This window comes from Magnolia sinica, chromosome 2, assembly GCF_029962835.1.
Source record: "Magnolia sinica isolate HGM2019 chromosome 2, MsV1, whole genome shotgun sequence".
Taxonomy (NCBI): Eukaryota; Viridiplantae; Streptophyta; class Magnoliopsida; order Magnoliales; family Magnoliaceae; genus Magnolia; species Magnolia sinica.
In genome coordinates this window covers 65,663,569-65,683,129 of record NC_080574.1, presented here as the reverse complement: position 1 = coordinate 65,683,129, position 19,561 = coordinate 65,663,569, and the positions used below count along the sequence as shown (strand labels likewise).

General features: G+C 42.9%; 1 non-coding gene across 1 annotated transcript; it reads right to left on the bottom strand.

Annotated features, from left to right (window-relative positions):
* Window positions 1-18,932: 18,932 nt before the first annotated feature.
* Window positions 18,933-19,039, bottom strand: LOC131238344 (small nucleolar RNA R71). The gene has a single exon (XR_009167745.1). It is a non-coding gene; the product is annotated as a small nucleolar RNA R71 (small nucleolar RNA).
* Between the last annotated feature and the right edge of the window lie 522 nt (window positions 19,040-19,561).

The window sequence follows — 19,561 nt, the reverse complement described above, 5'->3', positions numbered from 1 at the left end:
GGAGGAAAGAGTGAGGAGAAGAGAGAGAGTGAGAGATAGTTGCTAGGATTCATTCCCACCACTCCACGTGCCGAATCATCTCTCCCATGTCGCTTCACCGTCGAATCTAAATCCATTTTTAGATAAGAAATCCTAAACTTAATCTATTTTAGGAATTCGAATCGGGGAAACAGTGAAATATCTAATCTATTTCATGATTTAAGTAGTAGTTGTGCCGTAGATAAAGACGTGGTATAGGAACTGAGTTCTTAATGAGCGTACCGATGAAAGGTGCAAACTATAAATATTTAGGTTATGGTTTTCAAGGCTTTCAATGTCAGTTAGTGATTTATGACCAACTTGATTGATGTCACATGTACTTAGATGCAATGTTTTCAGTGTATTACACATATATATGAACTATATTGAATATAATGCATTCCATGTGTTTGTTGAAATGTCTGAATGAATATGTAATTATGATTAGTGTTTGCCATGATTATTGATTGGTTATAATATATGTTTTAACTAATTTATTACATGTATGTTGATATGTGTAGTCTAAGTGTTTGATAAAATGCCTGAATGAGAAAATTCTTGTTGAAATGTATTTAATGAGGGTATTGAGATGAGATTCTCAATTACTTATCTATAGTTACAATTTTCTTCATGTAACCTAACTCGCTACTACGTAAGTTATGGATGAAATGCCTATGTATGACAACGTGTGTACTATGTGTTGTTAAAATATTAAAATGAGATTTATATTTAAATTAATTGTCACATATTGTTTTGACTATCACATATGAATGCCTATTGTATTTGAGTATGATTGGGACTAATATGTAGTCCAGGCAATCGGTAACGGTTTACAAACAGTGGCCGAACTAGTTTGCTACAATGGATACGTTCGATGAATCTGAGTCGTATGGTGATTATCGACAGTGGTTAGGCCACGAGGAGTGCGTATGCACTCCATGTCGATTAATTTAACATGCGCTCGTACCAGTCAAGCTTGTCAAGTAACCCGATTGGCCTAATGTGTATTCACCATGTATGGACGCTACTATTTGAATCTAAGGTACCACTTACCAGTGAAAAGCCTGTTTAACCTTGATACCACAATCCGCTAAGACTCATGAGCTGAGCATGGTGGTATGGGACACCGTGGTCGAGCTATTGGCCTACCCTGGGGTGACGAGCCTCCCCGTAGTGTCCAGTGAGCAAATCCAAACTCGTGAGCCGAATATGGTGGTATGAGACACTGTATTCGAGCTGTCGGCCTACACTAAGGTGATGACCCTTTCCGTAGTAATCTCAAGTATAAACTAGGCCTACACTAAGGTGACGAGCCTCTCCGTAGCGACTTGAACTTGCCTATCCACTGCTTTTCAATCAGGGGTGATGTTGCCCTGTAACTTGCCTATCGTATGTGATTAACTAGGATTGAAGACCCTAGATGGATCATTGTTTGGGTAAATGATACAAAGGGAGGTACCTTAGCTTCCCGAATCTGCTGTACAAATAAGCCATATTAAACATTGGCTAACATGATCATACACCGCATTGTATGTGCTTTAGCGAGGAAGTCCACATGTCCAGATTGGTGCATGCACAACCATGAGATGATGTCGCTGACGGAGTGCAGGCAAGGGCATGCATCATTATCGCATACCATACTTGCATTAACAAGAGTACTTAGGATATGATTGTTGTATTGCTTTATTATTACTGCTCGACTGAATTGATAACATGTTAACCTTTTCCTTATAGCTCCACTGAGTTGATCACTCACTTCCACTCTGGGACGGTGTTTTAAAACACCAACCAGACTCTGTTGTGGCTATAGGTGATGGCAATGCTTACGAGACGGAGCCTAACTTTTATGATGACGAGTAAGAGTTATCCTACATGCAACTCTCTGAAGGGTCTATGTAGACCTGGAGTTGCATCAACGGGGTTACAGGGATACAGATTAGATGTCATTACATTGTATCATTTTATAAATTTTGGAACTATACATGTAATTATTTAACCTGGTGACATGTTCATACTCTGGGGACTTATAACCACTTATATGCTTTATATATTTATTACAGTCTTCCGCTTGCATAATCTAATTGTCTCTAGAGTATGATATGTTGATTTAGTGTAATCTCATTCATGTTTAGTGCACTAATACGGACAACGTTTAATCATCATTATCTATGTTGCGTAAGTGATGCATCGGAACTCGGGAGTTGAGCTTGTGCTCGACCCCTGATTTTTAGGGCATTACAAGTTGGTATCAGAGAATGATTTGGATTAAACTGGACCTGAGTTATGGTAACACGACACACACTGACGTACTTTGACTTAGGAGGGGGCAATAAAACATGAAAATGAACGTACGATTCCAAGTTTCACCAACGGGCGAAACTGACCGTAAAAATAGGACCCGCATGCATCTATGATCATGTGGGATGACCCCAATTCCCTTCCAGACCATCAATCGATGGGTTTTAGATGATAATTCAACATATTCCACACTCAAATGACTGAAACACGTGAATATGCACGAGATGGGACATGAAACATCTCAAACGGACTTAGGTGGCCAAACGACGTAAATTGGGGAGGACCAAAGTGGACCCTGCATATTTCCAGCACCCCGGGGGGATGCCATCACCCTAGGTCCAGTGGATCGCGATGGCATCGCGCCTACCGCGAGGCCTAGCGATCTGGGCACAGTGAGCCACATCAAACCAACGTTGTACACGCGTGTGGGGCCTTGTACGATCACGGGGGACCACTCTATATGTCTCTTTTAGCTTCATTGTTCCATTTTTAAGTTTTCAAACCCCTCCAAGCTCTCAAAAATCTGATTTTTCTCTCTGAAATCTCCCTACCATTCTCAAATCTTCTTCTCCTTCATCACTACATACCCACCCTCCATCATATCCTTCAAACCCATCTCATATCTCTCTCATTTCCTCCCATTTAAGTACACAAACCCTCCTTCGTGTCTCAAAACTCTCAAAGTCCACCAATCCATCCAATCCCTCCATCTTGTTTCATTCTTATGGCTCTTTTCGAGCTCGTGGCTATGATCTTCTCTCTCTCCACACTTTTTTCCCTCATGGGGAAGAAGAGGGCATCCATAGATGAAGCTGGGCCTAGCCGCCCAACCCATCCAAGGAAGAAATTGGGCACTGAAGCAAGTACAAGCACCACACAAGAACAGAGGACAAAGTAGGATCTCGATCCCTAGATTCCTCTCAAAAGAGCTCTAAAGGTGGACATGGGACATGGTAGGTTTCAAGGCCGTAGAGTCATTTTTGAAGCACGTGGATTTAAAACTATTTGGTCTTTATCCGGTGATGGACCTCCTATTGGATGTCAGGTGGGGTCCCACATTTGAGGGCAAGTCACGTGTGAATGAGAGCACTATCCAAGCCTTTTACGCCCACATACGAGATCCACTGCAGTTCTCTATCCCCGTGGGAAGATGGAAAGCCACTGTCAATGTAGACTTGATAGCCCGAATCATGGGGATTCCGCATGGGGAGGTACATGCAAGCGAGAGAAGTCTCAGGAGTATGCATGAAAGAGATCGTCGTACGAGATTCCTTTGTGGCCGATTGATCCACTGGAATTAAGGCAACTACCTCCCAGTGACCAGGATGACTCATGACTTCCGCCTACTCCACCACATATTCACACACACGTGTATCCTAGGTGGAGCAATTGCAGTGAATGCACGTGTTTGATCTTAGACTTCCTATACAGAGCTGGGCAAGGAGACAAGTTGTGCCTGCCTACGTACGTACTACTACAGATAGTTCAGACCGCATGCTCTCCTAAGACAGACATTTCACTCCCATGCAGCTGACTTATATGCAAGGTTGCTCATGTGTTCGGCTACAGACTTGGCTCAGAAAATCTTACACCGATCCATTACATCAATGACACTACGCTTAACAACATGGGTATTGGGCCACGACACCGTCAAGCCCGACTCGATGACAGTGAGGATGAGACGAGAAGTGAAGAGGAAGAAAGTGATGAAGAAGAGGATGAAAATGAAATAGAAGAGGGAAGTGAAGATGAGGAAGAGCAAGAAGAGGAAGAAGAGGAGGCCTAAGACTCTGATGAGGGCTCTCCACCTACTACACATGAGCGCCACCATGATCGAGCTGCTTTAGAAGCCCGCTTGGCTCAGATTGAGGAGGGCCAGGTCACATTGTGACAGGTGGTTAGAGAGACCCGGGCTAAGCTTGAAGAGAATCAGACCTATATGAAGCAAAGGTTTAAGAAGGTGTCTCGCACCTTGAAGGCTCTCCTATGCTGTCTGTAGGACAAGGGTGCTCCTCCACCATCACCAGATTCAGACGACTAGTCCTATGTTGTAGTCGTCATTGGGTCTTTTCTTTCCTTGCTTTTCTTGCTTTCTATGCTACAGCCTTGATAGGCCTAGTAGCAGGGTAGAGTTGTTGGTGTTTTTTGGTGTTTAAAGCTTTGTTAGATTAGCTCCTATGCATCTTCTGTCATGATCCATGTAAAACTACATCTCATGTATTGTGACAATTTTGGTTAAATGAAATGCATGCAGCTCCTTTTGCTATGAAATGTGTAGAATGCTTGAGAAATTGAGTGTTGTTATGCAAAACCTTACACATGTTAAACCCTATGTTGTATATAGGGAATGCCACATAAGGCCACTCGGAGTGCGGCACGTCATACACTTAGCGAATCGAGTGACAGGGCACCTCCCCTAAGCGATAGCCACACAGACCCCAGTTTGGGCCCAAATCACGAGACTGTGCCGGATTCTTAGCCGGCCATTAGCCCCATAAATGGGCTGACACCTTCTGCACCACCGGTTCTAGAACAGAACCGTGCGTCTTCATCGATGCCCCACATGCATCAAGCTCCTCCTCTTGATAGGTTAAGCAGATGATGCTACTTATGCAGCAGCAGCAACAGATTTGGACCACCATCGATGGGGCTCTTGCCCAGAACATGAATGTGGTTCCGCTTGCACCACCTATGCACCCTGTTGGAAGCTTGAATGCCAGCGGCCTATTTGAGCGATTCCAGCACTTCCGACCTCCTACTTTTGCAGGTACTCACAGACCCGAGGAGGCCAAATATTGGCTTGACTGCATCTCTAAGATGCTAAAGTCATTGCACTGCACTAAGGCAGAGCAGGTTAAGTTGGTCACATACATGTTTGAGAATGAGTCCAGTCTCTGGTGGGACAGCATCCTACGGACAGTGCTTGCTGAGTATGTGTGGACATGGGAGGCTTTTGAGACCCACTTCCATGAGAAGTACTTTCCCCTCACGTACCGTAATAAGAAGGAGAGTGACTTCCTTCGCCTTCATCAAGGAGGAATGACTATGGCCGAATATTAGAATAGATTCACGGAGCTAGCCAGATATGCTCCCTTGATATTGGCAAACGAACCGATGCGAATGAGGTGATTTTCTGAGGGTCTGCGACCTGAGATACGTATGAAGATGTGTTGCGCTAGCATTCCCAACTATGTTGAGCTAGTAAACATGTCTCTGTGAGCTGAGCAGGATGGGGATAGACTATCCCATGCTCCCGTACCCGTGGGTCCGAGTCCTCGACCAGATTTACCGAGAAGACCGTTCCTCTGCAAGAAGCCACGCGCAAATTCGCCTCCCAGACTTATGACTCCACCGACTCAGTTGAAGTGAGGAGACTTGTGGTGCACTTACTGCAAGAGGTCAGGCCACACCGACACTTACTACTTCACCAAGATGAGGGACAACGGCTTTGCACCTCCTTAGAAGATCAATTGTCCATTACCTCAGGATATCTCAGCTCCACATCTACGTTCAACACCACCTCCACCTTGATTTAGGCTGCCTCAATAGCCTATGGCACCACAGCTGAACCGTTCTCAATAGGCACGAGTACATGCGCTTGTAGCTGAAGCGTCTGAGTCAGCAGCTACAGTGCCCTTAGCCTTCGAGGTCACTGCCCACATCCAAGGTACACTCGTATTTCTGTTAGTGGACACTGGGTCCACTAGTTCGATGATATCATGTTCTACGGTCAAGAGCTTAGGGCTGAATACGACCCCTATGGTTGGGGTGAGAGTTATCACAGCAGCAAGAACTTTTATAAATGCCACTAAGTTGTGTGAGGGTTGCTTGATAGTTTAGGGAGCAGAACGATATGCATTGACCAGATTGTCACCACGATATACCATTACGACGTCATCCTCGGCATGGATTGGCTTACTGAAATGAGGGCCGAGATCAACTGCGAGACCCGACTGGTGACAGCACACGGACCCGAAAACACAACCTTCACATTCCCCGTTCAGGTTAATTGCCCCTTCCAAGTTCTTTGTTATTATGCCCTATTGAAAGATCATAATGATCCGACACTTGGAAACACACCCGTGGTCCAGGACTTCTAGGAAGTATTTAAGACGATACCTGGATTACATCCCCAGCGCGAGATCGACTTTACTATCAACCTTGTGCCTAGTGCGATGCCCATTTCCTTACCCACATATCGCATGCCTCCATGTGAAATGGAGGAATTGAGGAGACAGATTGATGACCTGTTGGATTCAGGTTTCATACGGCCTAGCGTGTCTCCTTGGGGAGCACCCATGCTATTTGTGAAGAAGAAAGATGGATCGCTGTGATTGTGTATTGACTATCGCAGGTTGAACCAAGTGACAGTGAAGAACAAGTATCCTTTGCCTGGGATAGATGATCTGTTCGATCAGTTGAAAGGGGCACAGTATTTTTCAAAGATCGACTTGCAGTCAGGGTATCACCAATTGCATATCAGGGATGAAGACAGCGTTCAGAACTAGCTTTGGGCATTATGAGTTCCTTGTGATGTCATTTGGACTCATAAATGCACCCGCCGTGTTCATGGACCTAATGAACCAGGTGTTTCGGCCATATCTATACCGATTCATTATCGTATTTATAGATGACATCCTGATATACTCTAAGAGTCAGGAAGATCATGAGGAGCACCTGCGAGAAATCTTGGATACTCTCAGGAAGAACCAATTGTTTGCTTAGTACAAGAAGTGTGACTTCTAGAAAGAAGAGGTCAAGTTCCTAGGATAAGTAGTGACCAAGGAAGGAATAGTTATGGACTTTGCTAAGGTGACCGCAGTTCAGGACTGGGAGTAGCCCGGTTCGGTTACTGAAATGAAGAGTTTTCTTGGCCTAGCTGGTTACTATCATCGTTTCATTAGAGACTTTTCCAAGATAGCCAGACTGTTGTCTCAACTCACTCGGAAGGATCTCAAGTTTGCATGGAATGAGAAGGCAGAAGCAGCCTTTCAAGAACTGAAGGACAAGTTGACATCCACACCCGTGCTAGTATTGCCAGAGCAGGGGGTTAGATATACCATTTACATCGATGCCTCTCGTGTTGGTTTGGCTTGTGTTCTGATGCAGAAGGACAGGGTGATTGCTTATGCATCACGACAGTTAAGGAAGCACGAGGAAAACTACCTTACCCATGACTTGGAGTTGGCGGCCATCATCTTTGTATTAAAGCTCTGGAGACATTACCTCTATGGAGAGGAGTTCGAGCTCTTTTGTGACCACAAGAGCCTCAGATACATATTCACACAGAGAAACTTGAATATGAGGCAGCAACGATGGATGGAAACCTTGAAGGACTTCAAGTTTGAGATTTCCTATAATCCCGGCAAGGCCAACCTTATGGCAGACACATTGAGCCGCAAGAAGACGATAGCATTTGCAGCTCCTCTGATGATAGAGGAGTGGAACATGTTAGAGTTTGTGTGAGACTTTGAGTAGAAACTTATGGTAGAGGAGCTGTTTGAAAGCGTCACACATATTCGTATGCAACCACTTATCATTGACTGAATCATAGTGGCTCAGGGGAAAGATGATTGGTTAGTAGAGTTGAGAAAGTGAGCCAGTAACGATGAAGACTCTAAATGGAGAGTTGGTATGGATGGGGGTTTACGTTATCGTGGCCGCCTATGTGTCTCAAATCTTCATGACTTGAGAAGGGAAGTTCTTAAAGCTGCTCACAGTTCGAAGATAGCGATGCATCCTAGTAGTACGAAGATGTATCAAGATATGAAGCACTCGTACTGGTGGGACAACATGAAGGCTCACATAGTAAACTATGTATCACATTATCTCACATGTCAGCCGGTCAAGGCTGAACATCGCCGACCTCCTAGATTACTTCAGCCCATGCCCATAGCTGAATGGAAATGGGATTTCATCTCTATGGATTTCATTTCAAGGTTACTGAAGACGATGAAGGGACATGACTCCATTTAGGTGATTGTGGACTGGTTGATGAAATTGACTCATTTCCTCCCGATTAGAGTCTTAAACTCAGCAGACGATTTAGTCAGGTTGTACATCAAGGAGATAGTATGTCCGCATGAAGTTCCTATGGAGATCGTGTCAGACTGAGACACGCAATTCATATCTATCTTCTGGACTCGTATCCAAGAAGCAATGAGTGTGAAATTGAAGTTCAGTACCGCATTCCACCCACAGACAGATGGGCAGACAGAATGGGTGAATCAGGTGTTGGAAGATATGCTATGAGCTTGTGTGCTTGATTTCAAGGACAGCTGGGATGACTGTCTTCCTTATGCTGAGTTCGTTTATAACAACAGCTTTTAGGCAAGTATTGGCATGGCCCCTTACAAAGAACTGTATGGACGACTGTGTAGAGCACCGCATTCCTGGGCAGAGATTGGCGAGAAGAGTTTGATTGGCCTAACTTTAGTACAGGCGACCTCAGAGAAGATCGACATTATTAGGCATCAACTTCTTGCAACATAGAGTAGATATAAGAGTTACGCCGATACGAGACGGGGACCACTAGAGTTTAAGGTCAGGGACCATGTATTCCTGAAGGTTTCCCCAATAAAGGGAGTCCTCCGGTTTGGTAAAAAGGGGAAACTCATGCCGGGATTCATTGGCTCAACCCAAATCCTAGAGTGAGTGGGTGTGGTAGCGTACCGCCTTGCTTTGCCCACATCACTCGTAGGCGTGTACAACGTATTTCACGTATCGATGTTGAAAAAACAAGTTCCTGACCCTTCCCACATTATCAAATGGGAGTAGGTACAGTTGAGTGAAGATGCTACTTATGTACTGCGACCGATGCGTATCCTAGATAGGAAGGATTAGGTGCTGCGCAGTAAGGTTATCTCGCTTGTGAAGGTACTATGGATGCATCACACTGAGGAAGATGCTACTTGGGAAACAGAAGCCGAGGTCCATAAGAACTACCCTCAAATTCTCGAGGAGTACGAAAAGGTACTAATTTTGAGGATGAAATTTTTCTTTAAGAGAGGTAGATTGTAACATTTCGAAAAAATCCATACAAAGACCCGAGTACCACCTCAGGCAGAAATCACTAAGGACTAAATCATTTAGAAATTAGACAAAAATTAATGAAGTATTAAACTAAATTAATTAGTAGATTAGCTTGAACTACTTTCTATATGAACTGCAAGACCTAAAACCAGTATAATTACTAACTCTACATTACTTAGAAACCTAGGATAAATCTCAAAACCCAGTTACTCTCGGGAGCATCTTGAAACTCGGTATCGGACCTTAACCATGCATCAAAAGTCTGATTAACGTGAAACTATATAGTTATGACCGCCTTACTAGGCTTGACAAGCATCACGAAAATCGAACTAGAATAGTTTTCAAAAAAGCACAACTTGGGCCCGGAGCGAAGTGTGTGAGAAACGTGAATATCTTCAGGAAATAAACTCAAACTTAAGTGAATTGGGCCGTTCCCTTACAGGCTAAATTTAACATTTTAGACCGTCAGATTCTGACCCAACTACACACGTGGATCAGGGAAATTTTTCAACACATGTCAGTGTACTTGTGGCCCTGATCGAGTGACGATGGCCGATGAACTGAAACTGGTCCTCCACGGTCGATCCACAAATCCGATTGGACCGAGATCTTAACCAGGCTTAGATCCATGGTCAGGAAACTTTTTCCAAACCGTGTACGAGGTATAGACCTCTAGATGAGCTCTGTTGGCCCGAAACAGATGACTTTTAGCTATAACCTAAGTATACCATGGCGCTGGGGCCATTGACATCAGTTCTAGGCCTATATAAGGGCCTTAACCCACCCCTCTCTCAATCCATACGAATTTCCTAAACCCTAGGAGAGAGAAGAGAGAAAAGAGGAGGAAAGAGTGAGGAGAAGAGAGAGAGAGTGAGAGATAATTGTTGGGATTCATTCCTTGTAATGACCCTGGAAATTTTGTGCTATTCTTTCCTTAGTAGTTGTTTTTGGGGTAATTAGCGCTATACTCTATTGCTTATGAAATTTGCATCAATCATTTTAAATTTAATCTGCATGACTCAAAACCTGTAGATTAATTAGCGCTAGGTTACTCTGAAATCTGGGATCCATCGCTAAATCCAGCTGTTTTGGGGAATTTTTGGAAGTTCTGGATCGGACCTGGACCGCGCGTCGAAAGTCCGATAGTGATGATCTTAGGTTGTTGCGGTCACCATGTTGGGCTTGACCATCACCTCAAAAATTAAGTCCAGATGATGTTCTGGGTCGATTTGATTGAGTTCGGAGTGAAGAGTGTGAGAACGTTGGAAATTAATTAAGATTTTATGAAATCTGAGTCGTGTCGCTTGCGCGACGATTTTAAGCAATCTGACCGTTGGATTCTGATCCAATTTCACCCTCTGATCAGGGAAGGTGGCCCAGGCATGTCCTTGTGCTTGTGGACCTGATCGAGATTCTGTGACCATTAAATTGAGTGTGGTCTGCCACGGCTAATCTGAAGATCCGGGTGGTATAAAAACTCAACTTGACCTAGATCCATGGTCAGTGAGCTTAAGTCCGACCTTTCATGGTAATAGGCCCACCAGAAGTGCTTCGTTGGATCGCGAGAGGCTGGTTTTGGTTATACCCTAAGTATACCTTGACCCTAGAATTATTTTCATCAATTTTAGGCCTATTTATAGTCCTTAAAACCCTAGCTCTCTTTTCCATACGAATTTTCTAACCCTACCTAAGAGAGAGAGAAAGGAAAAGAGAGAGAAAGTGAAAGAGAAGTTGGTGAATCATCTTAGATTCTTTCCTGTTCTTCTTCATCCTTTAACCTCTACTTTAGAATCGTTATTTCGGCGATTTTGAGTTCATCTTTAGGTAAGTTAACCTAACCATAATCTGTGTTAGAGCTTAGAATAGTCTTGGTGTTATTGTATCTCATTTCTATTCTTACTTTAGGATATTCTATCGCCGTTGACGAAGACATATCGTCTGAAATCAGTTCGGTGCTCTTTTCTAACTTAAGGTGCGGACTTTAAGTGTATAGGTTATGGTTTTCAAGGCTTTCAATGCCAGTGAATGATTTATTCTTGTTATGGATGAGATTTCACATGCCAAATGCTATGTTTATTCTACGTTCCTGATATGCATGTATTATATTGAGATTTGTGTATTCCATGTGTATGTATACAGTACCGTATGCGTATAAAATATGAACTTGTGATTGCCATGATTATTTGTCGTGTATGTATGTTAGATGTATGTGTGACAACTCCTTAGCAAAAGGAATTGTCCAAATGCGTGTATTTCAACATACATCATGTATGTTGTATTATGTATTCTAAGTGTTTGTAAAAATGTCTGAATGATCTAAAGTGTGGTGTATCAACCTAGTATGGGCGTTGAGAAGCGATTCTCAACTCTCCCACTAGTGTGTATGATTTCTTTCATGTAAGTTACATTCCTTGTTGTTTAAATTCAAGTATTACTTATGCTTACATTTATGTTAAGTTGATATTCTTCAAATGCTTATGTATCGCATGATTTGAGTCGTTGTTTCTTTACTGTTCTACATTCGATACGAATATCTGTTGTAGTGTAATGTGTTTGGGACTATGAATAGTCCAGGAAATCGGTAATCGGCCTTAAGTTCGTGGCTGAGATTGCTTTCACCATGAAGGACGTGATTAGACGAACCTGAGTCGTATTAGAGTTGTCGGCAATGGTTTGGCCACGCGGAGTGTTTGCGCACTTTATGTCGTTCAACCCAATGTGTGCTCGTGCTAGACGAGCTCGTCAAGTAACCCGATTGTCCGATGTATGTTCACCATGTATGGACGCTACTGTTTGAATCTAGGGTACCAAACTTACCAATGAAATCCTATTAACCATGGTACCTTGATCCACTAAGACTCATGAGCCGGACATGGTGGTATTGGACACCATGGCCGAGCTGTCGGCCTACGCTAGGGTGACGAGCCTCCCTGTAGTGACCAGTGAGCAACCAAACTTGTGAGCCGATTATGGTGGTATGGGACACTATATTTGTGCTGTCGGCCTACATTGATTGGTGACGAGCCCTTTATAATGACCTCGAGCATGCCTAGATTACCGCATTGAGGTGACGAGCCTTGGTGTAGTAACGAAGGTATGATAGGCGTGCATTGATTGGTGACGAGCCCTTTGCAACGACCTGAAACCATATGATCATATGAGATGTCTAGGACTGACAACCCTAGAATGGATCACTGTTTGGATGGTGATATGAGGAAGGTATCTTAGCTTCCCAATCCTGCTGTATGAAAAGGACTAATAACAACTTAGTAATCATGTTCATGCACCGCATTTGCATGTGCTTTGTAGACGTGGCGCACTTTGAGGTGGTGTCATGCGTAACGTAAGATGAAGATGCTGAGGGTGTACTCGTGAGGGCACGCATCATTCTGCATACATCCCTACATTAACAAGAGTACTTAGGACATGTTTAATTATTCTGCTTTATCATTACTGCTTATTGAACTGATAACATGTTAACCTGTGCCTTATTGTTCCACTGAGTTGATCACTTACTCCCACGTTCTGGGGCGGTGTTAAATACCCACCAGACTCTGTCTTAGTTGCTGATGTTACAGATGTAGATGCGACCTCTGAGGCAGAGCAGGAGATGGATGATGATGAGGCTGCTTTCTCTTTTATGCAGTTTTCAAACGAGTTCTAGTGAGCCTCGTTCTGATACGTGGGATGCTGGGATTTCTTTTGGGAAATTAAATGATGTAATCTAATACTTGTAATTTTGCTAGTAACACTTGTCAGAGCGACCTGGTATGTATGTGTACTTCAAGGATTTGCACTTTTGCACATATATTTCTATAAGTCTTCCGCTTGCTTTCTTCACTTATCCCTGAATTATATTTGCTATTTGGCTTAATTTATTCCATGTTTTATGCACTAATACAGACAACATACATCCATCATTAAATATGTTGCATAAGTGATGTTTTGAAACTCGGGAACTGAGTTATGCTCGACCCCCGAATTTCAGGGCGTTACATTCCCACCACTCCATGTGCCGAATCAACTCTCCCGTGTCGCTTCACCGTCGAATCCGAATCCATTTTTAGGTAAAAAATCCTAACCCGAATCTATCTTAAGAATCTGAATAGGAGAAACTATCTTGCACCAAACCCATAGATCGGACTCACAAGAATCCTGATCATCGAATCCGGTGCCGACAGCCTCCGTAGTACCCCATTCTGGCTCCCAGTACCCATACGCCATATTTCGATCCTGAGATCTTACAAGGAGGATTTTTCAACGTACATTTATCTCATAAGAAGTATAACCACAAGTTTACCCAAATCATAACGGTAACATCATCATCACATATCCACTAATATAATCATTTGAATACAATGCTGAAAGGGAAATACATATATCAAAAATCAAAGCTCCAGAAGTCCGCTGAATGCTCCAAGCTCAACGCTGCTACTGCAACCTAACGCCGGCTGCACGCATCTATCGTGCATAAGCTTATAGAAAGCTTAGAAGGTAGTGAAAGTGTGTGCACAAGGTAAGTGCCATGTAAGCAATATTAGAGTTATTAGAGTAAGAGAAAATACTGACAAGCCTATAAATCATACAATATCAGAGAAATGCGAAAACATGGTGATAGGCCCATAAATACCATCAGCCTTATCCAAATTATGCGATGCAAAAATATAATAAAAATAATATCATATACTGATGAAGCAATATAGATCAGTTATGTAATGCGGAGACAGTAAGCCAAATATCAGATGTCGATGATGCAATGCAATATGCAGTGCAACTGAAATGACTAAGCTGGAGTAAAGTCAGGATGATAGTACGTAGTATTGCAGGCTGTGGGATCCATCACAAGGGACTTCTATCCAAACCAGTCCCATACCTAAATTTGGATAGCTAGACTCAATGTAGTGGACACCTGATCTCAAGTTAGTCGTGCGCCTAACCGAAATCCTTGCCATAACGAAGGTACACAATAATTAGTTGCGCACCACTAGCCCGAGTGGATAGTGAATGAATGAATGAGCATGCAACTCCTATTCAATAAGTCCACATATCAGTACGGTTCCTCTCTCTGAGAAATCACCAGGGTCTATTACACTCCAAACCAGATTGTCGCCCCATCATGCGCAACAAGGTGAGTGGAAGAGACCTCACTATCAGCCTGCCAATATTGGGCCCGACTCATTGATAGCGGACCTATTCCTCGAGTGGGTCAGACTCAGCCTAGCATTGCCCCCTCCTCTCGGGCAGGTAAGGCCGTACCCCCTTCCAACCGACCATGACATAGTGGGAGATGCGGCCTAACGGTATACGGCTCTCATGCGCTCATGCATCCACTCGGTCTAGATGTTGGAGTAACCTCTGGAACCAAGAGGGTTTAGGGACTTTCACCTAAGGATATCTATAGCACCTCATGCAGAACAGATTTCTGGTGTCCCATCTGGTCATCCACGAAATACCTATGGAGGCTACAGCCCTAATGTCGCTAGGGCGTACGGTAGTCATGTCACACAAAAGCGAGATGCATGAGTCACACAGTCTAATCATGCATCAATCCTGCACATACCGAGTGCTCATGTGGGGTAACTCCGCCTATCAGGGAGCCCCATGAATAACCTGCCCTATGGCATATACAATGGTCAATCACATCTCATAACAAACATATAGATAATGCATATGGGCATGTATCATGACGTTATACTATCACATACTCATAATCGGTATCAATAACCGGCATCAACAATCGTCATCAACAATCAACCTCAACAATGTGGACATTTAACCAACATTGCCCCCAAGGGGTGGGCCACATAGAGCCTAACATATAGTGGATGAAATTACAGTGAAGACCGCTTTAGTCGAAGTAGGAATATGTCAATATGTCCTAGAGGGAGGTGAATAGGACTTTTTAAGGCTTTATGGTTTATTTGAAATTCTATTACACTAATCCTAACAATAGACACATGTTAAGATTACTCAAAAGTAACTCTACTGGCTTCCAAGCCCCGTAGAGGATTGTTGAGGGTCAAATATTGCATATCAGACCTAGTTATTGCATGGATTTACAAGCATGATACCGTTTAATAGCCTGATTTAATCGTGTTTGTGATGCAGAGTGTATTTATAAGCATGAACTGGAAAAGGGTGCTTAAACCATTGATTTAACGCCCTGATGACACCCAAGACAAGGGACGAACTCCAGGGGATGAAGATCGATGGAATTATGCATCAAGGATCCGAGGAAATCAGGCCATTCACGTTAAAGAGGCCCGAAATTGGTAAAAAATGCAAGATCACATAGTTCTTGCCATCTGGTTGGCTCAAAACTTAATACATGGCCTAAGGGCCATAAATTAACCGTACATATCAAATTTCAGCCCTCGGATCACTATAGAAGTACCCCAACTGACAGATCAACCCATAAACCATTAATTCTGGCCCGCCTGATATCTGGATATACTTCAATTTTGGTCTCAACCCATTAAATTAGATGGGAAACCAGATGGACGATGTGGATTTATCAAAAGAAGCAAGGTGGGTCCCACTTTACGCGTGTGTGTGCACAGCACACGTAGACCCGAGCCGCACCGAGCTAACAAATGACTATTTCACGTTGTATAACGGACGGACGCTGTCCATTTTTTCGGACGCTAGTGGGCCCCACACATTGTCCCAGTGGACAATCCAAACCGTCCATCGTGTAGATGGCCTCGACTACTACAAAACCTTACTGAACTTTTGGACCCATGCAAGCACACGTGCGCGATACAGAGGCCACAAACAGGTGGTCCTGCGACGTTCAAAATAATTTTTGAGGTGATTTCTTCTCTGGGTCGCGTCAATAGACGTTCAAAACCACCCATTCTTGACTGAAATTTCATCCTGAATCTAATGGACAGGGTGGATTTCTCCGAAAATACCTCTGTGGGGCCCACCGAACACTTCAGCGCCTCTGCGTACGCCTTACGCACGTTCGGGAAAATCGGAAGTTGCAGGAAGTTGCGGGCCGCCGTCCGTGAACGGATCAGCGATCCAAGCCGTCCATTTGATCATACAAGGGGTGCTTACACTCACCACGCTGGCAGATTTCAAAGAGGGGAAGACTCCTCCTCTCAAACTGAGTTCAAACGTAAACAGTTAAGCGTTTCCTATTGCAGAAGCAGAGTTCCGCAAGGGATCTGCCACGAAGGATTTCGCAATCCGGCCAGGCCTCTCCTGCACAGCCCCTGGCATCTATAAAGAAAGAGAAGAAAGAGAAAAAAGGAGGGCTGGAAGCTGGAACGTGAGAGTAAGAGCAGAGAAACCGTGGGTGGCGGTCTTGGCTTTGAAACAAAGAAAAGATACAGGGGCAGGGACGTGAGTAACGAGGATCGGCTGCTGCTGAACGTCAGGGAGAGTGAAAGGAAAAAGAGAAGAAGGGCTGCACGTCAGGGAGAGTGAAAGGAAAAACGGAGATTGAAGGAGCTTGGCTTGGAAGGAAGGAGACGTGGAACATGAGAGAGGAAGAAATCCAATAAGTTGCCTTCTTCTCTTCTTCTCTTTTTCGTTTCCTTTTATTTTTCTATTTGCTTTGGGTTTAGGCCAATCATGTGTGGCTAAACCTCTTAGCTAGGGCTAAGAGGTGAAGCCTGTAGCGAGATGGGAGATACTGTTTCATGCGTTTAAGTTAAAATTTCTGAACTGAACTTGGTTTTAAGTTGATTATTAAAAGAATATTCTTTTCAGTCTTTAATGGTCTGTTGTGACTGAAATTACAATGGGTTTGCAATGGCTTTTGAATATTTCTTTTTTTCGTGTTTATGAAGTCAGGAAGCCCTGTTGTTCATCATTGTTCCATGGGCATGGTAGGATGACAGTACCCTTCCTGATCTTCATACATTGTTGGTTGGTTGGTAATTAGTTTAATCCTGTTGTTTGCTTTGTCTCCTGGGCATGGTTAGATGATGGAATCCATTCTAATTCATATACCTCTCATCTCTTGAAAACTAGATCAAGTAAGTTTGAATTCCATAATCCTTGATGCAGGCATAAGATCTCCCTGATCTCTACAAGTGGATCCTCTGAATCCCTAGTTTCCTTCCTCAGAATTCCTTAAAGTTTTAGATAATTATTCCACAATTATTTCTTAAATTCTATTTGGTTTAGATCACATCTTAGTCTAGTTCTAGTTCTACTTGGTTTCAGACAACGTACAGGTATCAGTCCCTGTGGATTCAACCTCGGTCTTACCGAGTTTATTACTACATCACAACCCTATACTTGGGGAGTGAACAAGTTTTTGGCGCCGTTGCCTGGGACTGACGGTTACGATTCTCTGAAATTAATTGGTTTTAGGATTAGTTTAAGATTAGGATTTTACTAACCGTAGTTTTTTTATTTTTATTTGAGTTCAAAACTAACTTGTTTCCTGTTTTATAGGATCTTGACATAAGTTTCTCAATTGGTAATTCCTTCCTAATCTCTCTACATTTTCCTATTTTTAGAATTAGGGTTTAAATTTTAGAAATTTTCTAATTCTAGTATCCTCCCTTCTGTAGGAAATAGTTTATTTTTAGAAATTAGGTTATTTCTTTCCCTTTTTAGAAATTAACTTTCTATTTTAGTAACTTTCTAATTTTAACTCTTTTAAAATCTAATTTGTTTCCTAATTTATTTTCAGAATTTTTGTTTAGAAACTAACCTTCCTATTTTGTAGGCCTTTAAGATAGAAATCTCTAATTCGGTACACTCCTTCACTACTTTCTATTTTTCAGTTCTCTTTTAGTAATTTACTTTCTAGTTTAGGACTTTCCTAATTTATTTTAGAAGTTTCCACTTTCTTTTAGAAATCAGTTTACTGCTACCTTTCTTTTAAAAGGATTGTTCCTCTTTTTTTAAAAAAAATCTAACTTATTTTGTTTTATTTTGCAGGTCCTTAACTTAGGAGCTTCAATTTGGTAATTCCTTTCCAACTCTCCCTCTCTTTCTTTTTAGATTTTCTTTTCCTTTCTTAGGATTAGGCTTTGAATTTGATTGAGGGCTGCGAGTGTTTCATGCCCAAGTGGGCCCGTGACAACACTCGACGTCTCTTGACTGAAGGAGGATTGGTTGAGGGGTTGACTATCCATCGCAGGACTAGACACCGCTCGAAATCCCCTGAGTTAACTGAAGTTATGGCTGAAGACCAACCTCCTCTACTTCCACCCAGGGTGGAGGATACCCAAGATGAGAATGAGGTACAACAGGCACCCCCGCCTCGTACTTTACGAGATTATCTACAACCGGCGGGAGTGAGTACGCCCTCATGCATGATTTTTCCTGAAAACACATGACAAATGGACATCAAGCCAGGAGTTATCCAACTCCTTCCCAAATTCCATGGACTTGAATCAGAAAGTCCATATTTACATTTGAAAGAGTTCGATGAGATTATGGCTACTTTATGTTTTCCTAATGTACCTGAGGATACAATTAGGCTGAAACTCTTTCCTTTTTCCTTAAAAGAGAAAGCTAAGACGTGGTTACATTCACTGCGTCCTAGATCCATTGGCACATGGAACGACATGCAGAGGGAATTCATAAAAAAATTCTTCCCACATCATAAAACGATTACCCTCAGAAAAGCAATCATGAACTTTGCCCAAAAGGAAGATGAAACATTCTTCCAATGTTGGGAAAGGTTCAAAAAATTGGTCAGTTCATGCCCATAACACGGATTTGAAACGTGGCGCATTACAAATTTTTTCTATGATGGACTGACATCTTCCATGCGTCAAATGGTCGAGACAATGTGTAATGGAGAGTTCATTAACAAAGATGTTGACGAGGTATGGGATTACCTCGATAGTCTCGCTGAAAAAACACAATCATGGGACTATTACCCAATGGCAAACACCACGTCTAGGCCGACTCAATTAAAGGAGAAAGGTGGATTGTATCTCTTGAAAGAAGAGGATGATCTCAAGTGTAAAGTGACTACGCTCATAAGGAAAGTTGAGGCCATGGAAGGAAAGAAGGATAAGGTCAATGAAATTGTTTGCAGCATCTGTGATTGCAACATTCACACAACTGAAAACTGTCCTACAATACCTGTCTTTCGAGGAGTGTTGAATGAACAAGCCAATGCCGTAAATAACTATCAAAGACCTTTTACTGAACCTAACTCCAATACATACAATCCTGGCTTGAAAAATCATCCAAACTTTAGTTGGAGGAATGGACAAACGGCTACCCCTCCAGG